Consider the following 24,378-nt stretch of genomic DNA (forward strand, 5'->3'; position numbering starts at 1 on the left):
TGTAGCCCCAGTACCGGGGATCTGATACTCTCTCTTGGCCTCCCCTGGCACTGCACACTTAAAGTTCATATACATGCAGACAATAGACTCATACACATTATAAATAAGTAAGTAAATCTGGGGGCAAGCATAGTGGTACACACCTTTAATGTCAGCACTTGGGAGACAGAGGCAAGCAGATCTCTGTAAGCGTGAGGCCAGCCTGGTCTACATGGTGAATTCCAAGAGATCCAGGACTATGGAGAGAGACCCTGGAGAGAGAGAAACAGAGACACAGAGAAACAGAGAGACATGGGGTGGGGGAGATTGAACTGTAACAAGTAAATTCTCAAGAAGAAATCAAGACAATCAAACATTCTTGTTAAAAAAAAAAAACCCATATAAGTAAATGAATGAATTAAGATATAAATTCTTCGTTCCCTTGAGTAATAAAGACATTAGTTTGGGGGGTTAGTTTTATTTTCTGTTTTTAAACAGAGTCTTACCATGTAGCTCTGGCAGGCCTGGAACCCACAGAGATCAGCCTGCCTTCTCTAGTGCTGGGATTAAAGGTGTGTGCCACCATGCCTGGCATATGGTCTATTATCTAACAGTCATTAGCTCTGATTGGCTGCCCGTTAAAACTTTAGCAAAAAGATGGAGTAAAGGCAAAGACCAACCAAAGGCAGACTATGGTGATGGAGGAGGGTAGGCAGACACGCGGTGACCAGTGGGTGGGTCTGGGAAGTGGAGCTAATCCTGTTGACAATACTGACTGCTTACAAGAAATCTTCTCTGATGTTAATTATAATGGCACTGTTCACATTAAAATGGTTAATGCCCAATGTTGTGTGATGTGAATTGCACACCCTTTTTTTTTTTTTTTAATTTTTAGAGACAGGGTCTCTCTACATAGCCCTGGCTGTCCTTGAACTCACAGAGATTCACCTGCCTTCCTAAGTACTGGAATTAAAGGCATGGGCCACCGTGCCCAGCTCAATTTTATTTTGTTTTTAAATGGGCCAGCAAGATATCTCAGAGGGCAAAGACTTACCACCAAGCCTAACCACCTGAATTCAATCCCTGGGATCCACAGAGCAAAAGGAGAGAACCAACCCTTGAAAGTTGTCCTCTGACCTCTCATGTATGCTATGACTCCTTCATGAACAGACCTGAGAGCACACACAATAGATAGAAAGATGACAGACAGAAGGACAGACAGACAGACAGCAGGCAGGCTGGCAGGCAGGCAGGCAGGCAGATAGATGTTTTTAAATTGCTTGAGGCTGGGCATAGTGGGACTTGCCTGAGATCCCACCACTTGGGAAGTAGAGGCAGAGGATCAAAAGCTAAGGTCATCTTCAACTACATAATGAGTTCAAGGCCAGCCTGGGCTGTGTGAGACTATGCCTCATTAAAAAAGTAAAAATAGATAGGGAGATGAAGTCAGTAAGTTGCGGTGACCTGTGACACTCATGTGGCCTCCGTCACTCTTGGCCTTCCCCGTTTTATCAATCGGGCTTGATAAACATTTCCTTGCTGCTCTTGCAGATCTGTGTGAGTCTTAGTTACATCCTTCAAACGAGAAGCAAAAAAACCTGAAAACTCCCTTCCCAGATGCCCAAATCTGAACTTCAGAAAAATAATGACTCATTTTTAGCCTATTCCTAGACATCCGGGGAACATGCTTACCCTGGACATTGTTTTTGAGACGGGGCTCCATACAGCCCACACTGGCCTCAAAGTCCCAGTGTTGCCAAGGATCCTCCTGCCTCCACCTCCTCAGTGTTGGGATTACAGGTGCGCGATACAATCCAGGGATGCAAACATGCTGGGTGAGCATTCTATGGCCCAAGCTGCAGCCCTAGTCAGTTTTATCTCTTCCTCATCCTTATCGAGGTTTAACTGGGAGTCTTACACTTTATCCTTCACACAAGCTCAGGGCCTCCCCAGTACAGTACAGGTCTGACCCCATCTCTCCTGACAGCCTCAGCATTCCAGGTTTCCTCTGGGAAACCAGGAACATTTCATGCTCTTTCCTACCCCAGGGCCTTTGCATGTGCTATACCCCTGTACATGCTTGGCTGCCTCCCATCCACAAAGTCTCTGTGTATGAGTCTCCTCAGGAAAGTCTTTCCTGGGGTCTGGAGAGATGCGTCAGAAGTTACAAACACTTGATGCTCTTACAGAGGACAAAAGTTTAGTTCCCAGCCCCCAGAAGATAGCACACAACCACCTCCCCCCACCCCCCCAGCTTCCATGGACCCCAGGCACGGACACCTTCCTGGCCAATCTGTGATTTGAAGCAGGCTTTCGCCTCTTGACACTGGTCATGCTCAAAATAATTTGGGTTATTGATTTTTTTTTAATTCGTGTATTTATTTATCTGCTATTCTCTGTTTGATCAGCAACAATGGCTATTTATTTTGCTTTTCATACTTAATTTTTTTTTTCCCCAAGGAAAAAACAGGGTCTTAGTCTCATAGAGCCCAGGCTGGCCTTGAACTTTTTTTAAGATTTATTTATTTCATTTTTCCCCCAAAACAGGGTCTTGGTCTCTTGTATCCTAGGATGACCTTGAACTTTTTAAACATTTATTTCATTATTTTATGTGCATGAGTGTTTTGCCCACATGTAGCCTGTGGCCTACATGCATGCCTAAAAAAGAAAAGAGTATCAGATCCCTTGGAACTGGAGTTACGGATGGTTGTGAGCCATTATGTGAGTAGTAGGAATTGAACTCGGGTCCTCTATAAAAGCAGCAAGTGCTCTTTTGGGGGGGGTATTTTATTTATTTACATTTCAAATGTTGTTCCCCTTATGAGCCTCCCCTCCACAACCCCCCCATCCCATTCCCCTTTCCCTGTGCCTCTAAGAAGGTGCTCCCCGACCCATCCACCCCCTCCTGTCTCACCGCTCTAACATCCCCCTATGCTGGGACATCGAGCCTCCACAGGACCAAGGGCTTCCCCTCCCATTAATACCAGATAAGGCCGTTCTCTGCTACATATGCAGCTGGAGCCATGGGTCCCTCCATGTGTACTCTTTGGTTGGTGGTTTAGTCCCTGGGGAGTCTGGTTGGTTAGTTGATGGTTGTTCTTCCTGTGGGGTTGCAATCCTCTTCAGCTTCTTCAGTCCTTCCCCTAACTCTTCCATTGCGGTCCCTGGGCTCAGTCCAATGGTTGGCTGTGAGTATCTGTGTCTGTCTGTCTTAGTCAGGTGCTGGCAGAGCCTCTCAGAGGACAGCCATACAAGGTTCCTGTCAGCAAGCACTTCTTGGCATCAGCAGTAGTGTCGGGGTTTGGTGTCTGCAGATGGGATCCTTAGGTGGCACAGTCTCCGATGGCCTTTCCTTCAGTCTCTGCTTCACTTATCGTCCCTGCGTTTCTTTCAGACAGGAAAAATTCTGGGTTAAAATTCTGAGGTAGGTGGGTGGCTCCATCCCTCAGTTGGGGGCCATGCCTATCTGCTGGGGGTGGTCTCTACAGGTTCTCTGTCCCCTTGGTTGGGTGTTGAGGCTAATGTCATCTCTGTGCAACAAATGCTCTTAACCACTTAGCCCACCCTCCAGCTTGTCAATCTTTCATTAATTTAAAAAAAAAAAAAAAAAGGCAACTCAAGTTTGGTTGGTAGTGGCACACCCCAGCACTCAGAAGGTCAAAGTTAGTGACATTTGTTAATTAATGGCACAATACTGTTTGTTACAATAACCCTGTCAAAGATGCCACCCAAGGTCAAGGTCACAGCCTTCTCCATAGCCCTCCATGCCATGAGTTTCTGGAATCCACTCATTCATTTTCCATCCTCCGTGGAGGGAAGCCAGGCTTTGATAGGATCCTGGATTGTGCTAGACATGTCTGAGATTTACTTAGTTCTATGTGTGGTATTGTTAAAATTAAATACATCGTGTACTCTTGCTATGAGCATTCCTATGTGACATGTTGGAGGTGTAATTAAACAGCACAATGAATTACTAAATACATACATACATACATACATACATACATACATACATACGATTGTACTCTGATCATATTTTCCTAGGCATCCAGAAGCTTCTCCAGTGGATGTGTGGTAAGGAAAGTGCCTTAGTGCCACCCTAGCAACCCACTTCATTAGCTAAAAAGACACAAACTCTCCTGGAACTTCTCTACACAGATTCCAAGGCAAGAGGCTTCCCAGGAAAAGGTAGGGAAGGGCTTCTATTCATTGGGTAAGAGTCTAGGCGCATACACAGAAGAAAGAGGCCGAATGAGTTATCTGACGAAATCAGAGCTGGCAGTCCCGGGTCTGAAATCCTCGGTGGTCTCTCCATAGGGGCATAAAGCTGGAGACACACATGTACAATGTGGTCTCATGCTGAATATGGTTTGTATGAGATTTCCATTTGTTTGGGGCTTTTAAAAATATTGATTATGGGCTGGAGAAATGGTTCAGTGGTTAAGAGCACTGACTGCTCTTCCAGAGGTCCTGAGTTCAATTCTCAGCAACCACATGGTGGCTCACAACTATCCGTAATGAGATCTGATGCCCTCTTCCGGTGTGTCTGAAGACAGCTACGGTACTTATATATAATAAATAAATAAATCTTTTTTAAAAATATTGATTATTGCTAGACATGATGGCACAGTCCTTTAATCCCAGGCACATACCATGGCAGGGATAGGGCACGGAGGATGGCAGTGGCGGCAGAGGCAGTCAGATCTCTGAGTTCGAGGCCACTCAAATCTACAAAATGACTTTCAGCAGTCTGTAACTGAACACATTTTCAAAAGTATTTCTCTAAAAAGTTCAATCTTTGCCAAGCATGGTGGCACAGGTCTTTAATCCCAGACCTTGGGAAGCAAAGTTGTGAGCTCAAGGCAAGCCTGACTATAGAAGCGGTTTTAGGCTATTCTAAAACTAAATAAATAATTTAGCAGGTTGTTGGTTGTGCATGCTTTTAATCTCAGCACTCAGGTGGCTAAGGCAGGCAGATCTCTGAAGTTGAGGTCAGTCTGGTCTACAGAGTGAGTTCCTGGATAGCTAGGTAGGGCTACACGGAGATTAACTTAAACAGCTTAGCCTTGGGGTTGGGGTATAACCCAGTGACAGTGCTTGGCTAATGTGTGCAAGGCCTCGAGTTCCATCCCCATCACAACAAAAAACAAGCACACAAACAGCTCAGGATTGGAGGTTTGGTTTTGTTTCTTTGTTGTTGGATTTTTTTGGTTTAAATCACATTTTCTCTTATCTGGTTCTAGCATTTTCTTCTCAGCAATGGATAGGTCTAGCAAGAGACCCCAGTGAGAAAAGAGGGAGTATATTTAGAGAACAAACATCACAGACTAGCCCAATGCTCTGAGCTATCATCACAGACAGAAGACATCTTGGACCTCCTCAGCAAAGCATGGGTGCCACAAGAAATCTGGGCTCTGTCTTTCAAAGCTATGTTTCCCCTTGGTGACTCAGATAAGCTAGAATCTGTTATACTGTTTGATTTTGTCATGAGTCCTTTTTTCCAAAGACAATTTTATGTGCATGAGAGTTTTTCCCTAATGTATGCATGGGCACCACTTGCATGCCTGATCTTGTGATGGCTAGAAGAGGGCATCGGATGCCCAGAAATGGCTGGTGGGAATTGAACCCAGGTCCTCTGCAAGAGCAAAAGATACTCTTAACTTCTAAGCCATCTCTGCAGTTACTCTATCACAAGTCTTAATAAATATCTTCCATAGATATTTCCCCTTTGAAACAGCATCTCATATAGTTCAGAATGGCTTGGCTTGGTGACAGAGTCCCCTTGTGGAAGTGCTTTCTCAATTGAGGTTCCCTAGTTTCAGATAACTCTAGTTTGTGATATAAAACTAGCCAGCACAAGGCACCAATCTGACCACAGCAGACTACCATTGGGAATCATTGCTTTGAGTTTTTTTTGTTTGTTTGTTTTTTGGTTGTTGTTGTTGTTTTGTTTTGTGGGGTTTTGGGGGGGTTTTTTGTTTTTGTTTGTTTTGGTTTTTGTCGGTTGTCTTTGGCTCTACTCTAGGTCTCTGAACCATCCAGCTTCTGGCTGATGTCAGTGGTAAGCCTGCTCTTTTCTGAAGGGAAGTGGATCTGGGGAAGAAGGGAGGAGGTGGGGGTCTGGGAGGAGTAGAGGAAGGGAAGGCTATGGTTGAAATATATTGTATAAGAGAAGATTAACTCTAAAAAGGGAAAAGAAAATGCTAGTCAGAGCAGGTGCGGTGCCCAAATATGTTCTCAGATGTAATCAATATGGTGAGGTATGTATATTTATCGAGGGCCTTGATGTTGATGCTCTAAAGGTAGGGGAGAGTGGGGGAATGTGGCTGAATTGGTAAGGTATTTGCCTGGCAAGCATAAGGTCCTGGGTTCGATGCCCAGCACTACTAGAATGATCCAGAGTAGATGTGGGGCCATGAAAGGTAGTGTGGGCCCCAGTTGAACTAAGGATAGAAGCAGATACCCAGAAGGGACAGTAGTAGGAGCTTTACCTGCTCCTGGGCACCAGGCCTCTATCACTAACTGCAGCCCCCCACAGATTTGTGGCCATCAGTCACATAAGGGCAATGCCCCAAGCCCTTCCACATGTAGAGAACACGACCTGTATTTTCATAGGCTCAAGACAAATCCCCATACTAATGATGTACGTAGAGGCCTGGAGGGCTTAGCCAATAAGCTTTCCTTCCCAGACATTCCTCCCTGCAAAAGGTATTTAACCCCAGGCCCAGCCTAAGAAGCAGGGTATGGTTTTTACACATCCACTTTCCGCCATGATGATAAATGCCCTAAAACCGTGGACTGCCTCTTTTCATCAGGATCCGTCGTGAGAAGCCATGGAGAAGCCTTTTGCCTATAGAGCTTCCATTTGTCTCCCATAGAAGGTCTCTCTGCACTCCCAGCCACAGTGCAACCAAACCCATGACTGCCACCTTCAAGTCAAGCCAAGGATAATCCCTGTGGGACCAGCAGGAGCTCCCCTTTCCCTCCCAGCCCCCGGCCCCAGCCAGATCCAGCCCCCTGGCCCACACTCGGTTCTCAGCTCTTCCTCAACTTCCAGCGGCACCTAGGTGTCCAGAGCCTGAGAACCAGATGGCCCGGCCTCCTCACAGGCCCGAGGACCCCCAAACCAACTTCGGCTGTCCAGCGCCTCAGACAGTGCTCCCCTGCCCAATAGTGTCCCTGGGTTTCTCTAAAACCCAACACGTGCCTGGCAACATCGTGGGGTGAACCGTCAATGTCCAGCATCCCGCCTCTCTGAGCGCCGCGCCCTCAAGTAGAAATTATAAACAATAAAATACAAAACCAAAAAGCTAGCTGCTCTACATCACCTTTTAAAACATCCATGTCTGGTCCAAAGAATGAAATTATTACAGCAGTTGGCTTGTGCTTTCCTTTGGGGGCATACACATAGTTAGACTAATTTGAATGTTTGACTCTTACCAAATTTCGCTGGTAAGCCCAAACTCGAATTTGTAACAAAGAGACCATAATGTGATTACATCAGAAACGGCGGCTTCTTGGTGGTCTTTTGGGGTTCAGGAATGCTTCCAGGCATAACACCCTGTCAACTGGCTACTTGCTCTGCCTCTTGACCTAGGGTTGACTTTATTTAGCTCTTGGGTTAAAGGTGTATGCTAGGGCTGAGCCACACCACAAGGTTTTTCTAGTTCACAATCTTGGGATTCACAATGTGACCAAATATCCTGCAACGAAGGACTTCTGAGACTTCAAAGCTCTCCATTCTATTCTGGAGATAGTCAACAGGACAAATGATCTGGGGAGGTTTCCCCTTCTACTTCTTTCTTTCTTTCTTTCTTTCTTCCTTTCTTTCTTTCTTTCTTTCTTTCTTTTTTCTTTCTTTCTTTCTTTCCCTCCTTTTTATTGGATATTCTCTGCATTTACATTTCAAATGTTATCCCTTTCCCACAATCCCATCTCCCCCCCCCATCTCCTTCTATTCCTTACAAACAAATGTTTCCTTAGAGTTTCCCACTGGTTAGAAAATGATTCTGCAGACAGGTGTTCCTCCCTCATTTATAAGTTCACTGTTGCATTATCTGCTCTTGGGATCCAGCGCTTGCTGGCCTTCATTTAAGAAACCTGTGATAGGGCAAGAGAGAAGCTTCCATCCCTAGAGGTGCCCAAGGCTCCAGGAGTTTCTCTTGTTTCTGATTGGGCAGTGGCAACCATGATAAAGCAAAATCAAGTCTTGGCCTAACACCAGTTCCAACCTGCCTTATCCATAGCAGAAGAGAGTCCTATTATAGTAAGCGGAGTAAGCCAGAAATACGAAGACAGATATCACAAGTTCTCCCAGAAGGAGAGAGTAGAAAAACAGGTAAGTTACTACACCCTGGAAGAGGGAGACAGACCTTACAATAGGTACCAATAGTTAGATAGTAACATAGATTTGAGTAGTTCTGTTGCACAATAAAGTGACTGTAGTTTCTAACTATTTATTATATATTTCAGAATAACTGGAGGGGCTTGGTACAGTGGTAAATGACTATAAAAGTCAGGAGTTCACAGTCGTTTCTGTTTATACAGTGTGATGAGTTCTATGCCAGTCTGGGCTATATAACACCCTGACTCAAAAAATAACAGTAGTAGAGATAAATAAAATAGCCCACAAGTGCAGAAGTTTTGTCTGTGATATTCCTAACAGGAAAAGGGTATGGCCTAAGCATACAATTGCTGAATGTTAAAAAATACAGATATGAAAAGAGTTTCATGCAAGCCTGAGATAGAGTTCTGCTGCCCTTACAATCAATACTAATAAATCCACAAGACAGGATTAGAAGTTGTTTTTAGAGCCTAGGGATACCGGTTAGTTTGTAGAGAACTGTCCTAGCATGCAGGAAGTCCTGGGCTGATCCCAGCATTATCTAAACTGGGCATTGTGGTACACACCTGTAATTCTAGCGCTTCAGAGAGAAGAAAGAAAATTGAAAGTTCAAGGTCATTCTTGCCTACATAGCAAGGTCAGGGTCAGTTATGGCTGGAGTCTTTTCTAAAATAAAATTTAAAAAAAATTTAAGTCTGGAGTAGTAAGCCATACCTATAAATCCCAGCTCTCTGGAGGCAGAATTGCTGTGAGTTCAAGGCTACCCTGGGCTACATAATTAGCCCTTGTTCCAAATAAATAGATGATAGATAGGTAGATAGATAGATAGATAGATGATTGAAAGAAAGATAGATAGATTATTTTAAAATAAATTTGTCACTTGATGGTAATGAAACTTACCTTTAATCCCAGCAACCAGGGAGCAAAGGCAGGCTGATCTCTGTGAGTCTGAGATCAGCCTGGTCTGCATAGAGGGTTCTAGAACAGCCAGAGCTACAGAGTGAGACCCTATCTGGGGCAGCCACAAAAAGCAAACAAAAATCTTTTACAAAAATAACCACGGTGTGTAATGATTGGCTGATGAGAATTTTATAAGACGAAGCCCCAAAACTGAGTTACCTAAACCTTGAACCCCTGATCCTCCTGCCTCCACCCCCAAGGGCTGGTTTTCCAGCTGTGCACATGCCCAGCTTGGCCTGCACATCTTCCAGATGTGTCAAGACATTCATTACCCAAGGCCAATTCTGATCCTGCTGCTTGGAGAAACCTGAGGGCCTGAGTCCAGTCAACTTCCGGGAAGGGAAGTCACCAACAGCAGAAAGACCTCCTTGCACATAAGCCTCTCCAGTCCCCGTTTTCTCCAATTTTGCACCCAAAAGGTTCCAGCTATGACTTGCAGGAGCTTGTCCTCCTTACTGCTTTTCCTCTGGAGCACACCCTCCTCTTAGCTCCTCCTCCAGTAAGCCCTCTTTGACCCTGCATTTGTTCGTTTGTTCGCAGGACTCTCGAGAGTAGGCTTGAAGAACAGGCCCTCAGCCAGGGCTGCAATGGGAATCACCTAAGAGCTTGAGAGAACCAAACCCACACCCTAGACCAATCAAACCAGAATTTCTAGGGTGGGATCCAGTAGAGGCTTCTTAGAAAGTAGGTCACAGGTGTGTATTATACAAAAATATCTATAAAGATTTGCCAGCCTCAGATGGCTCTCCAAACCTGTTGGGAAAATCCCATATAATGCCGTACCATGCTGAATGCTACCCAGCCAAGCATAATGGCTCATTCCTGTAATCCCAACACTCGGGGCTAAGGCAGGATGTAGAGTTTGAGGCCAGCCTGGCTTATATGATTCTATCTCAACCCTTCCTACTAAAAGAACAAATTAAACCAGGCATGGTGTCTCACTACTGCAAGTCCAGGACTCGGGAAACCAAAGCAAGCAAATTGTCATGATTTAAGGTCAGCCTGGGCTACATAGCAAGACTTTGTCTAAAAATCTTTTTTCAACATGTATGTATTGTGTACATGTGTTCCTGTGCATGTGTGTCTGTGGGTGTGCTTGTGCAAGCATAGAGGTCAGAGGACTACTTGTAGAAATCTTCTTCACAAATGTCCTGAGGATCAAACCCAGGCCAGACTTGGCAGCAAGTACTCTTGATTTCTAAGCCACCTCAGTGACCCCCAACAACAAAACATTTATTTAACAAGGAGCTAGAGAGATGGCTTAGCAATTAGGAACAGCTCTGAGTTTGAGGACAGCCTGGTCTACACAGTGACTTCCAGGACAGCCAGGGCTACACAGAGAAAACCCTTCCTTGAAATAAATAAATAAATAAAACAGAAACTGGAGAGATAGCTCAGCAGTTAAGAGTACTGGCTGTCCTTCCAGAAGACCCGGGTTCAGTTCTCAGCACCCACAGGTAACACCAGTTCTCGGGCATCTGACAACCTCACCCAGACAAACATGCATGTAAAACACCAAGGCACATTGTCATGATTTAAATATGCTTGGCCCGGGGAGTGGCACTATTAAGAAGAATGACCTTGTGGAAGTAGGTGTGTCACTGTGGGTGTGGGCTCTAAGACACTCATCCTAGCTGCCTGGAAGCCAGTCTTAGCAACCTTCAGATGATGATGTAGAACTCTCAGCTCCTCCTGCACCATGCCTGCCTAGATGCTGCCAGGCTCCCACCTAGATGATAATGGACTGAACCTCTGAACCTGTAAGCCATCCCCAATTAAATGTTGTCCTTATAAAAATTGCCTTGTAATGGTGTCTGTTCACAGCAGTAAAACCCTAAGACACACATAAAATAAAAATAAATAAACCATTTTTTAAAAGAAAACAAATTTCTTTTTGAAAGGAGAGAAAGGAAAAAAAAATAGGGAGTTGTATTAACCAAGTGGTATCTGCAAGATCCCATTTGGCTAGATTGCCTTGGATAAATAGTGACAGGGTAGAATTTTGTTTATATTTAGTTTCTTACCCTGTTTACTTGGTTTTTCTTTTGAGCTATTTTTTTTTAATGTTTCGTGTTTGTTTTCTTTAAAAAAAAAAAATAGGAGAGAAAAAAAATAGGGGCTGATGAGATGGCTCAGCAGGTAAAGGTGTCTGCAGCCAAGGCAGAATAGACCTGAGTTCAATGCCTGGGCCTGTATGATGGAGGGGACAACCAACTCCTATCAAATATCCTCTCTCTTCTGTAAGCTGAGGCACACTGTCAGCCCAGTGAATACACATACACACGTGAATACAAGCACAAATACACTCGTGCTGTCTACATGTAAACATGCAAATACATAATACACATGCATTTGCAAACATGCATACATGATTCAATGCTGGATCAGGCCCTGCCATACATAGGCTCTGGAGGTGAATGACAGACTTATGATCTCTGTCCCACTGCCTAATGTTCCTGCTCTCGGGCATCGGAGCAGAAGAACAAGCTTCGTCCTACAAGATCAGACACCACTTGAACTTGACTGCTAGAAGCGATTCAGGAAGGGATCAGTCACCACTTAGATACAGGCTGAGATGGGGGAACCGACCCTGTGCTGCAAACAAGCCTCATAGCCACAGATCCAGCTCCCAGGACACAGCAGGCAGAGCCTAAGTACAGTAGACCAGCATTGCTTAATGTCTGGGCTTTGCCTCTGGGATTGTTTCTGCTTCCTTAAGTCATTTTAAAGTACCAGGGGAGAATCAGAACAAAGCAAATATTAACAGTAAAAGATACACCCTGGGTTGTCTTTGCACAGGACCCAGGTGTGTATGGCAAAGACCGCAGGGAGAGTGACATTTCACAAAGGTCCCCAAAGGTGTAGAAAACAGGACCTGGGGGGCACAGACACCAGAAATGATTGTCACCAATCAATGAAACTTATGTTTCTGCTATGGGATGGACATCTGAAATGTTTGCTATAATTGGTTCCCAGCCAACCCTGCCTCCTCTATTAATTGAGTACATTCCTTGTGACAAGTACCACACTGGTGGCAACAATGTGTCCTTCAAGAGTAGGGCACCTTTCTATCTAAAATCACATTTGTGACCAAGGGTCAGACAGGGAGCAGAGCCCAAAGGTCATCTCTCTCTTTTCCAGGAATATCCAGGTGGGGGAGGGGGCACCCTTTGGCGGGGGAGGGGCATCCCTTGGTGGAGGAGGGGTTTGTTGGCAGTGCATACATCATTGTGTCACCTTGACATGGCCATTTAGGTTTCTCAGGTCTCCTACATTGCAGTCTCTTTAGAAAGACACTGCCTGAGCCAGGCCTGGTGGTAGGCTATAATCCCAGCACAGAGAGATCTAAAGCAGGAAGAATACAGGTTCAAGGGCAACCTGGGCACCAGAGGAAATTCAAGATGGCCTGGGGGCAACAAAGCAAGACCTTGTCTCAAACTAAAAAGTAGCAGGACGGCTGGGGGAATGTATGTAGCTCAGCAGAGCCTGCCTAGCAACACAAAGTCCCTGTGCTAAACTTCTGGCACTGGAAAGAGGGATGACTGAGACAGGGAGGGAGGGAAGAGGGAAAGGAGAAAGGCGACAAGAAGGGAGGATATCCTTTGTGGTGCAAGTTTGATCTTGCAGTTGAGGCCACCCCAAGAGCTTACAGAATTCAAACCTAAACCTCAACCTGCTGGTGAACACTTAGCAAATGAATAAAAGTTGAAAAGAAACTGAGCAAGCGCAGCCCACCCCATGGCCAGCTGTTGCTAATTACAGAGCAGAAAAGTGTGCCTTTAGGTGGTGACCACCTAAAGTTGTGGGAGCTGCAGCCAGTGAGCAGTCCTGTGTAGAGGCTCAACCTGTGAGCTGAGCACTAGGGAGGAGGAAGCAGAAGGGTCCCTGCCAGCCTAGGCTTGAAGAGTGTGCGCATGTCTCGAGATAGAGAAAGGAAAGAAAAAGGGAGACATTTGGAGAAGAAAGCTGTCAGTTCTACGGGAACCTTGGGACAATCTTATAACTCTTCCCCAAATCAAACATTCCTCTGCCGTCACTGACTAAGATTGAACACAAAAATTCCTCTGAAGAAAAAGTTGTTAGCCACGCCTTTAATCCCACCACTCAGGAGGCAGAGACCAACAGATCTCTGAGTATGAGACCACCCTGGTCTACAAAGAATATATATATATATAGTGAGATAGTTCAGCAGTTAAGAGTACATAGTGCTTTTATTAAGAACCCAAGAACAGGTCCCAGCATCCACAATGGTGGCTCACAAGTGCTGTGACTGCAGCTTCATAGTATCTAACGCCCTCTACTGGCCTTTGTAGACATTTGCATGCATGAGGTATATACCCAATAGACATATACTTAACGAAATAAAACAATGTTTTAAATCATAAAGTGTAGCAGAGGGAGAGACACACACACACAGAGAGAGAGAGACAGCACCCCCTCCTTGGTGCTGGCTGCCAGGCTCCAGGAAGCTGCTCTGGAGGCCCGGAGCGGCCGTCACTTGTCTTTCCCACACTCTATCCCTGTAACTGTTAAATCAATAGCTACATCTTCATAGAGAATAATTGTGTCTGTGGTATTTTAATGGTCTCCGGCTTTGGAGTTGCCAGGAGCATTCTTGTCAGCAGAGCAAAGCCATTGATTTTCTGCCCATCCACTCAGGGCACAAAAGGACAAGCTACTCTGCGTCTGGACTCAGTGATCAGAACTGAAAAAAAGCCACTCCTGGGCCCCACACTCGCCTCTGAGCATTGCTGTCCCCAGCAAGGGCCTTTAAATATTCCCTCTTACCACACATTTCATTTGCAGTTTAACTACCAAGGAGAAACAGAAAAACCATTTCAGTCCAGAAAGATCTTCGTTGGGACTGAGAGAGTGGCTCAGTGGCTAAGTGCTTGTCGTGTAAACCTGAACACCTTTGCCAATCACCGGCACCCACACTAAAGCTGGGTGCAGGAGTGCACAGCTGTAGTGCACAGCTGTAATCCCACCACTGGATAGGCAGAGGCAAGAGAATGCCCTAGAACCAGTCTAGCTGAATTGGCAAGTTCTAGGTTTAGTGAGTGTCCTGTCTCAAAATATAAGGTGGACGAGACAGGGAGAAACCTCAGCGACTAAAGGTACTATCACCAAGCTTGATGACCAGAGTTCTATTCCCAGAACCTACAAGGAGGAAGGAGGGAACCAACTTCTGAAAGTGGCCCTCTGATCTCCACAAGCATGCTGTAGATGTGACATTTGAGCATGCACGAATGCACACACACACACACACACACACACACACACTACAAAGTAAGTAAATGTAATCTTTAAAACTTAAAAAGATAGCAATCAGAAAACACACTCAATGTCAAATGTGGTGGCCTCCGAGTGCACATATGGGCTTGCTCACCAGCACATCCATGTGCCCTCTCAAAGGATCCCCCCCCCAACCCCAGGAACCACAGATCAAGCCCAGAGCCTTTTGCACGCTTCCAAACAGTATCTTAGAAAGTCACCATAGCTTTCTTTGCTGCCCTTACTGGAACCCAAGTGGGAGCAGCAGATGGGCATTGTCACCAAACAAAAGACTACACAGCAAGTGATGGGCTGGTTGTCACCAAAGACTAAGAAGCAAGGGATGGGCTGGCAAGGAAACTCAGCCATGCTTCCTGTGCCCCAGGCACTGGGCAGGCGAATGCAGAGCTTTCCGTGGCCAACCATGAAATGTACCTTCCAATCGTGTATTTCCATCATTACACAGGACATTGCCTGTCCTTAATTACTCTGAAAACAGAGCCTGTGTGTGTGTGTGTGTGTGTGTGTGTGTGTGTGTGTGTGTGTCTGCTCACACACGTGTAAGTGAGCACAAATAGCCTGTGCCTGGGTGGGAGGGAGAGGAAACAAACTGAGCAAAGCAAAGTAGGTAAGACACTCTTCCAAACCTCTGCTCTCCAGCAGCAGCTTTAAGCCCCAAGGGACCTGGCAGCAGCTGGCTGGGCCAACCACAAATATTTGCACAGGTGAACTCCATTTGAAAAAAGGCAGTCAGCTGCTGTACTGGAGGAAAGGGGAGGAGAGGAACAAACCCACCTAGCTCCAGGCCCTAGAGCATCCATGAGTAGAAATGGGCTGTATCCCAGATGCCCTGCAAGCCAGCTAGGGAAGGTGCAGTCCTACAGCTCTTATGGAGGTGTCCTGGCTTTGTAGCATCCACCATCATATGCTCCGAGGATATCCAAAACCAAAAAATGCCGAGAATGGCCTCACTCCCCCTCCCTTCCCTAAGCTGTCTCTGAGATAGGATCAGCAGCCAGGCAACCCTGTGACTCCAACGGGACAGGGTTCCTTCTTGTTTCTGTGCAAGGCTTCCAAAGCATTTGTAAACAAGCTCTTTGGGTCCTCCCTGGAGGATACTGGAGCACTTACATGCCTGCTGGATCCCTCTGGTCTACAGAGAGCCACACTCCTTGGCTCTGTTTGCCCTGCAGTACCTTCTCTGGGTCAGGAATCATGTAACTAATACCCCTGTATACCTTGTCTGTCCAGGATATGGATACCACCCTCCCCTGCACATGAATGAGAGGTGCCTGGGTTGGGGCTCCTTGCTGCTAAATCCATCTGACATTTAGCAGTGACTTTCTTGTCACTCCCTCCCACCATGAGACATTTTAGCATGTCTGGAGGCACCACTGGTTGTCATTTAGGGGAATCCTGCTGGTCTCTGGCTAAGGTAACTGTCAAACACCCTTCACTGTACAGGCATGGCCCCAAACATCCACAGTACCAAGGGTCAGATGCTCAGTGTAGCCAGCGTCCGCCTTCTCCAGCCTTGGAGCCCAGGGTAGCAATCTCCCCAATTACTAGTCTGTGTGTGTCTGTGGCTGGCTGCCCTACCCCAATATCTGACTCTCAGTGAGTCGAAGGATGGTCTCCTTCCTCCCTCTGCTCTGTACCTTCTCTCCCTGGATTAGTGACAAAAGTCTCTTTCCTGCTTTGACCCTTGGCCATTTTGTGGGGCTCCCAAGATAAAACCTCCATGAAGACCTGAATCTCCTCAGCATTCAAGGTTTGTGCGCTCCACTCTGACTGGACGGACGCTCTATCTCAGATGGATGAACGGGCTCAGTTTAACACTGAGAAGCAGCGCTGGTCCCCTCTGCTTCTGTGCCCCGCCCCTCCAGTCTGCTCCTTCAGCAGCTACCCTGCTGTGGGCAACCAAACACTCTGGAGACTTACAGTATTTTAAAATAAGTAAGGTCGTTTATTTTATTCAGTGTTGACCTGGTTAGTTTTATGTCAAGTTGACACAGGCTAGAGTCATTTGCAAAAAGGGCTTATTAATTTAAAAAAAAAAATCCCCCAATAAGGTCCCCCTATAGGGGAGTCTGTAGTGCATTTTCTTGCTTAATTATGAATGGCAGGGGGAGGGCCCAACCCATTGTGGACAGTGCCACTTCTGGGCAGGTGATCCTGGGTTGAATAAGTAGACTGAGTAAGCCACAAGGAGCAAGCCTTAGGCAGCACTCCATGGCTTCTGCTTTGGCTCCTGACTCTGATTCCTGCTTGAGTTTCTGTCTTAAGTTCATTCAATAAAGGTCTACCAGCATAGTAAACCTTTCCCACTGTAGGTTGCTTTGTTTTAAAGGTTTATTTATTATGTGTAAGTACACTGTACATGTCTGCGTGGAGCTACCTCCCCAAGCCCTGACTCTGAGCTCTTGATCTTAAGCCTCAGCTTCCAAGTGCTGACATTACAAGTGTGCACCTCCAAACCCAGCTTAGCTTTTTTTATCCGGAGCATTGCTTCATGTCGACACCCTACCTTCCAGCCAGGAGGCTGTGTGTGAGTGTGTGTGTGTGTGTGTGTGTGTGAGAGAGAGAGAGAGAGAGAGAGAGAGAGAGAGAGAGAGAGAACACCAGAGGCTTCTGAAAGACCCTTCAGGTCTCTTCCCAGTCCACCAACCCTCATCATAAATAATTTATGTTTGCTATAGGACAGAGAAGAAACACTGACAGGCTGGAGAGATGGCTCAATGGTTAAGAGCACTGGCTCTTCCAGAGGTCCTGAGTTCAATTCCCAGCAACCACATGGTGGCTCACAACCATCTGTAATGAGATCTGATGCCCTTTTCTGGTGTGTCTGAAGACAGCCACAATGTACTCATATACTTAAAGTAAATAAATATTTTTTAAAAGAAGAAGAAGAAGAAGAAGAAGAAGAAGAAGAAGAAGAAGAAGAGACACTGGCTTCCAGCAGGAAGCAATGCTGAGCCTATGATAGTTAATAAAAACCATCTTTCCCAGTGGAGGGCCAGCTTTCCCAGGGTTGTAGGAAGCATTTAGGGCCTGGTGATCTGGGAGAGTTGTCCATTATATAGGCCCAGGAGCAAAAGCTACCGTTATGAAAGGATTCACCATCCAAGACTTTCCAGATTCCTCTCCACACCTCATCACTGAAGACTTGCTCCTTATTCCAGAACATTCTTCCCTGGTTGGCTTATCCTATTATTTTAGTTTTCTATGCAGCTTAACAAATGACCGGAATTTCTGCAGTTCAATACAGTTCCCATTTATTCTCCCAGGTTGCTGGGGGTCATGGGTTCTGGATGGCTAAGCAATGTTCTCTGCCTCAGGTTTCACGAGGCTGAAATCCAGGAGCTGGCCAGGGCTATGACTCTGAGGCTTGTGGCTCTCTTCAAAACTCCCTTAGTCAAGGGACGAATTTGATCCCTTGCATTACAAGCCCAGAGTCCCTTTGTATTTGATAGCTGATAGTCCTGAGCCTCTTAGGAGCTGCCTGGTGCTCCACCCCCAGCCCTCAGTCAGCTGATTGCTTCCTGCTGGGCCAGAAGATCTCTCTCTACTGCCTTCTGCCCCTTTTTATTTACTTTTATACAGGCAATAGTCACATTGCACTAAACGAACCGCTTCGGAGAGAACAACTCCGCAGCACTTGGTACAGACCCGCTAGCGTTCAAACATGGCTGCCGTATGTCAGCTCTCCAGAGTGGAGGTTCTCTTTGAAGAGCACACCTCATTAGTGAGGCCTGCCTGGGAGCTGCTCCCTGAGGATTGGAATTCAGAGCCTGTAGATCAACAATCAAATCACATGAGTGACAGCCACCAAATGCACAGTCCCCCACATCTGGGGCACGTTATTTTCAGAGGTCTTCGCTCTTTTACCTCATACATCCATGTCCTGGAGAGTTTGTCCCAAGGACACATGACTCCTGTATCTGTGCATGCTGTGGGCAGATGAATATACATAACTGCTTTTAGTGACACCCTTCTTGCCCTCCGTACTATTGCCAACCATCACTGCCAACACCACCATGATCACCATCACCGTCACTGTTACCAACCATCATCACCATCACCATCAACATCACCATCATCAGTATCTTCATCAATAAGCACCATCACCTCCCCATAGATTTGTCCCTTCTTCTCCTTACTCACTCATGGAGTTTGCTTCTGCTCATACTGTGAGGATCTAGGAAACTCCTTAAGATCAGAGTCTGACTTAACGTGTCCCGTGTCTCACCCACCATACTTCTAGGTCCATGTGTCCCCTCTCGATTACCCCATACCGGTCTAGCTAGCTATAAAACGGTGAGGGCCTCCTCTCACTCCTGCAGAAGCCCACCCCCCACGCCTTTCCAATTCAAGTCCAGACAGTGAGACCAAGGGGCCAGACAGTCTCCGGATGCTTCTCCCCCAGAACCGTTGTGGTTGGCAGGATCCCCCCTGCTGTGCAGCCACTAGGCTCCTCTGTGAGGGACAGGCTTTCCCTGAGGCAGTCAAAGCCTTTGTCTCAGGATCGGCTTCCCATCAGATATCCTGTCCTCCCTCATAGAGGACGGAAGGAGGTTGATAGGATCTGACTGAGGGAGGCTGTCAAGTCAGGCCAGACCTCTCTTCCAGTGAGGGGCCCTGTGCAGAACTCTGGAAGCCGAAAGACAGCGAGAACAAGATCTCTGATTGTTCTCAATTGCCTGACTGGAGATCTCGTTTTTCCCCTTAATCAGAAGGCTCGTGTATGTAATGCTTCTTGGCAACAGTTTTGCATTAACTGTTTTGGTTGACTGACTGTTTATGTACAGCTCTTCCAGCCAAAAGCACGCACAATGTGGCTCAGATTAGGCAGTATGAAAGGAATTCTCAGCCTCCAAGCCAGGAGTTTGGGCTTTAAAGTGGAGATGGGTCCTTCCTTCCCTTATTGTCCCAGAAGCCTTGGCAAGAGCCTGTTGCTAAGCATCACATTTAGATGGGTCTCATCCATGCTGAAAAGCCAGTGCCAAATGTCCCCTGGCTGCAGGCTCTGAAGCAGGGATGTCAACTGAGGCTTGATGAGCTGTAGGTCGTGCTACATGGGGTCTTCACAGCCTATTTGGGGTATTGCTGAACCTCCCTGGTGGCTGAAACAAATGCCCCAAAGCTAAGCCTTCCACTGTGTTCCTGGCCACAGCTCACCTGGAGATGCATCATGTGGCCCAGTTCTACAGACAATGGGGTCTTATGTCTGAACTGCTGCACGGATTGGCCAGTCTCCAGAGCCATCAAGAGTTCTGTCTTGCCTTCCATCCTCAATCCACCTTTTATCCAGACCACCTTGCCCTGCGTCTCTCATGGATTCACTGCTGAAGGAGGCCAGGCAGTTGCAGAGGTGGGGTGTGTCTGAAACAAGCCACCATTCTTGGGGATGCTGTAGCACCATGCCAACACAGAGTTACTGCAGGCTGAGACCCAGAATGAACCAGAACACAGTTTGCGTCTGAGTCAAGCCCTCAAGACCGGACTATGGCTGCACAGCTTGTGCAGGGTGGGCTAGGATTCAGTGGGAAGAACCCTTGCCTCAAGCCTGAGAAGAGAGGCCTGTGCTTTGGTTCCCTTGGGTTCTGTTCTTGTCTTGTTTTGAGGTTTGTTTGTTCACCTGTTGAGACCGGGTCTCAAGTAGCCCAGGCTAGCCTCAAACTATTTATGTAGCTGAGATTGTCTTTGAACTCTTGATATTGTGAGTGCCACTAAGTCAGTAACTACACATGTGCACACTCGAACTCGTGCACACACACGCGCACACACACACACACACACACACACACACACACCATACATAGTAATTTATCTCTCTCACACTCCTCTTTCACTTTTGGCCAAGATAGAATGATAAGGGCTGGAGCGATGGCTCAGTGGTTAAGAGCACTGACTGCTCTTCCAGAGGTCCTGAGTTCAATTCCCAGCAACCACATGGTGGCTCCTAACCACCTATAATGAGATCTGATGCCCTCTTCCAGCATGCAAGTGTCCGTGCTGACAGAACACTCATATACATAAAAATAAATAAATCTTTTCTTTAAAGAAAGAAAAAAAGATGGATTGATTAATAAGGACTTAGTGGGCCTCTCTGCTTGAAGCAAGCAAAGAGGAGAGTGAGCAAAACAGTGGAAACAGCCCTCCTTCCTCTTCAAAAATCCGAGCTGTGCTGGGTACAGTGGCGCAGGCCTTTAATCCCAGCACACAGGAGGCAGAGACAGACAGCTCTCTGTGTGTTGGAGGCCAGCCTGGTTGACACAGTAGTGACAGCCAGGATGATGTAGAGAGACCCTGTCTCATAAAACCAAAGTTAAAAAGGAAATTGTGAACTGCTATCAGAAGATGCTGCCCACATCAGGGCGGGTCTTCCCATATCAATTAAGGCGGTGTTCCTCGGTGTTCCTCAGCCATCCTAATGCTGCCACCCTTTGGTACAGTTCCTCATGTTGTGGTGACGCCACATTGTATCATTTTTGCTGCCACTCCACAGCCATAAGTTTGCTACTAATATGAACTGTGATACAAATACCTGTGCTTCCCAATGGTCTTAGGTGACCCTGTGAAAGGGTTGTTCGACCCACAAAGGGGTCACAGCCCATAGGTTGAGAACCACAGAACTAAAGTGATCAGAACAAGTCTTCAAATGAAGCTCTCAGGTGATTCTGATTTATGGCAAGGTGACGTTAAAACCAACTTTCACAGGTCATTTCAGTGGCACACGCCTTTGATGCCATCGCTCAGGAGGCAGAAGCAGGCAGATCCCTGAGCTCAAGGTCAGTCTGGTCTATAGAGCTAGGTCCAGGACAGCCAGGGCCACAGAGAGAAACCCTGCCTCAAAAATCAAACAAACAAAACAAACCATCAATCTGCTCAAAGCTGCATCAGGACTGTCCCTTTTATCTCAACCCATAATACTCACTTCGTGTTATCCAATTTGTGAGGAACCTTCTAGAAAAGGGGGGTCCTGTGGGTTCACTGTGGTGGCTAAGAAGAACTCCAACTTGTGCTAGGCAGCCATTCTAAATTCCTAAAAGATAAGCTCCCCTAAACTCTTAATCTGTGATCCCTCCCCAGAACTATAAAACTGCCTGCTCTGGCTTTTGTAGCCCCTCTTATCACTGTGTGACCAGGATTGAGAGAAATAGCTCCTCGATAGCTGAGGGAAATGGAGGTGTTTCGGCTGCATATTCCAAAAAAAATGCACTAACTGTGGTCTCTACCTTAAATCCCTTCCTCCAGCCACTTCTTTGTGGCCCACCTCCCGCTTGGCTTTAAGGCTGTTGTCCTGCTGTAATAATAAATTAAGTTAATTATAATTTGGATGAGTCTTTTGCCAGTGGATCCGAACTTCAGGACGGCAGCATCGTCCCAGTCTCTCCCGAGGGATCTTCAGCAACTGCATTGAAAACTTCAAGGGTGGCTGTGCAAACTAAACCAGCAATGGCTTCCACATTGCCCTGGCCTATCTGCAGCCGAGATGCATTACTATGAAGACTCCTTGGAAACCACGGTCTGCCACCTCCCTAACAGAACCCAGGGCAGGCAGACCCCGGCTTAGGGATCCTGCACGGGTAAAAAGACATTCAGGTCCCCTGAGGATGACCTCTAGGCCCAGACTTGTCTATTGTAGGCCACTTGGAGATCAACTGTGAGGACCGCTTATAAGATCTGTCCCCAATGCGGGGACTAATAGGTGTTCCAGTGTAGAAGGGTACAGCACTCCTTCTTCCTTTTTCTATTGATGCCCTGCCCAGCACACCCTTGGGAGGAAACAAGCCAGGGGCTGCCTCCCTCTGATCCTCTAACCATGCCCTGACCACAGAGGCTGGCCCAACCCCACGAAAAGAGACCACCCACAACCAGAGACCTCAGCCTCACCTCACTGGCAGGAGGGAGGGGTCAGCAACTACAGCCCTGCAATGCTCGGGAGAACTACCGGATGCTGTCTTGACCTTATTGCCAAGATCTGGCAGACCTCTGGAGTAGGTGGGAATGATAATAGCTTTTGGGGGGGGCTGACAATGAGAAGGGTGGGCAAGGTGCCAGCACGTTGTGTGTTTCCTAGGATAAGTCTTCAGACAAGGAAAGCATATGCAGGAGAGAAGACCTGAGTGCCACCTTTCCGAGCCTCCCCTTGGCCTTGGGCACTCAGGCCACAGTCTGCACAGGGTCTCGGTATCTGCTGTATACAAAACCACAAAGGCAGGAGCAAGAACACTGACCTCACCTAGTGACCCCTGCCTAGACCAGGTGTGTCCAGGAGCCTGGGGCAGGATGAGATCCTACTGGTAAAAGCAGCCTCCTTCCAGGGCTTCTCCAAGCCACCCTCCTGGACTTGCTCCTGCTCCATCCCTGTCTGAGAACTAGAGAAAAGTCCCAGGCCACTTCTCCACTGGTCAAGACAGGAAGAAGGTAATTGAATCAGCACTTCTCACTCCATCTGGAACATTCCAACATGGGAAACCCACAGAGCAGCTGGGGAAGCAATTTAGGACTTTTAATTAAAGGCTGATGACTCCCCCAAGGAGCTCCACCCCCACACAGCCTGCAAGACCCACCACATCTGCCCACAACGTGTTCTGAGGCACAGCTGGGTACCTCTCACTGGGCGTTGGCCCTCAGGCTAAGTTTCCATTGGGCGGGTGTGAGCAGAACACATAAGTCCAGCTTTCTCCTTGCTGTATCTAAAAACTGTCCTTAGAGCTTGGGCCCAGGCAAACCCCTGACCTCACAGCACTGTACCCAAGAAAACTCCGTGAGGGCATAAGTGCTCACCTTAGAAGGTCTCGGACAAAGCTCTGAACACAGGGACAGGAGCAGGGAAACCAGAATAGAGACCCAGCTGCCTAGCTCAAGGGTATCCCTCCTCTCTATCAAAGGTGCTCCTCTCCTTCTATCTGATCCATCTGCAGAGAAAGGCATCTTGGCAGAGAGAACAGTATACACAAAGCTTGTGAAGGCACTGCAGATGATGGCGATGGTGGGTTAGGGGAGCAGGAGCTGAGAGCTGAGAGGAGCAGGCCAAACTGGAGTGGTGAGCTTTTAAGGCTTTTAAGGGCTGCAGGTGGGCATCTGGTCTTCGCCCTAGAAGCAATGGGTATGGGGCTGGAAATGAGAACAGTTTAAAATAATGGCATATGCATGCCTTTAATCTCAGCATTAGGGAGGCAGAGGCAGGCCGACCTCTCTGAGTTCGAAGCCAGACTGGTCTACATCATAAGTTCCAAGACAACCAGGCCTGTTACACAAAGAAACCCTGTCTCGAGGGGGCAAAAAGCAAAAACAAACAAATAAAATAAATCAATGGGGTGTGCTGAAGACACCATTATTCCAGTAAAGAACAGTAATGGAGCAGGATAATAATGGGGCCTGGGGACTGCCCAGGGAGAAATGAGACAAGTGCTCACTGGACTGGTAACTGTCCCAGGAGCCAAGGGCTTTCCTGCCCTCCTTCCCACCTCTGGCCCAGGGAATAAAGAGAGTTACCAAGCCCATTAGGTATGATCTAACCAGGTGTGGAATATGTCTCCCCTCACCCATTCCAGAGCCTGAGTCTGGAGGAAGCTGTGTATACCTCTCATCTGCATCTGCATCTGGCAACATCTGCCCAGCACACTGCCATGGCGGTTGCTCCATGGGTGCTGGAAATAAAGTGCCAGCCCGTAACCCCAATGGCCTGGCCCAGGGAAACAGCCTGGAAAAAGCATCAGCCCCTCAGGGCAGCCCCAGACAGGAGCCACCCTGGACAAAGACAGCAGTCCTGTAGCCCGCCATATCCTTCTTCCTCTTCTGAGCCTCTTCTT

The sequence above is a fragment of the Micromys minutus genome (assembly GCF_963924665.1).
Source record: "Micromys minutus genome assembly, chromosome: 31".
Lineage (NCBI taxonomy): Eukaryota > Metazoa > Chordata > Mammalia > Rodentia > Muridae > Micromys > Micromys minutus.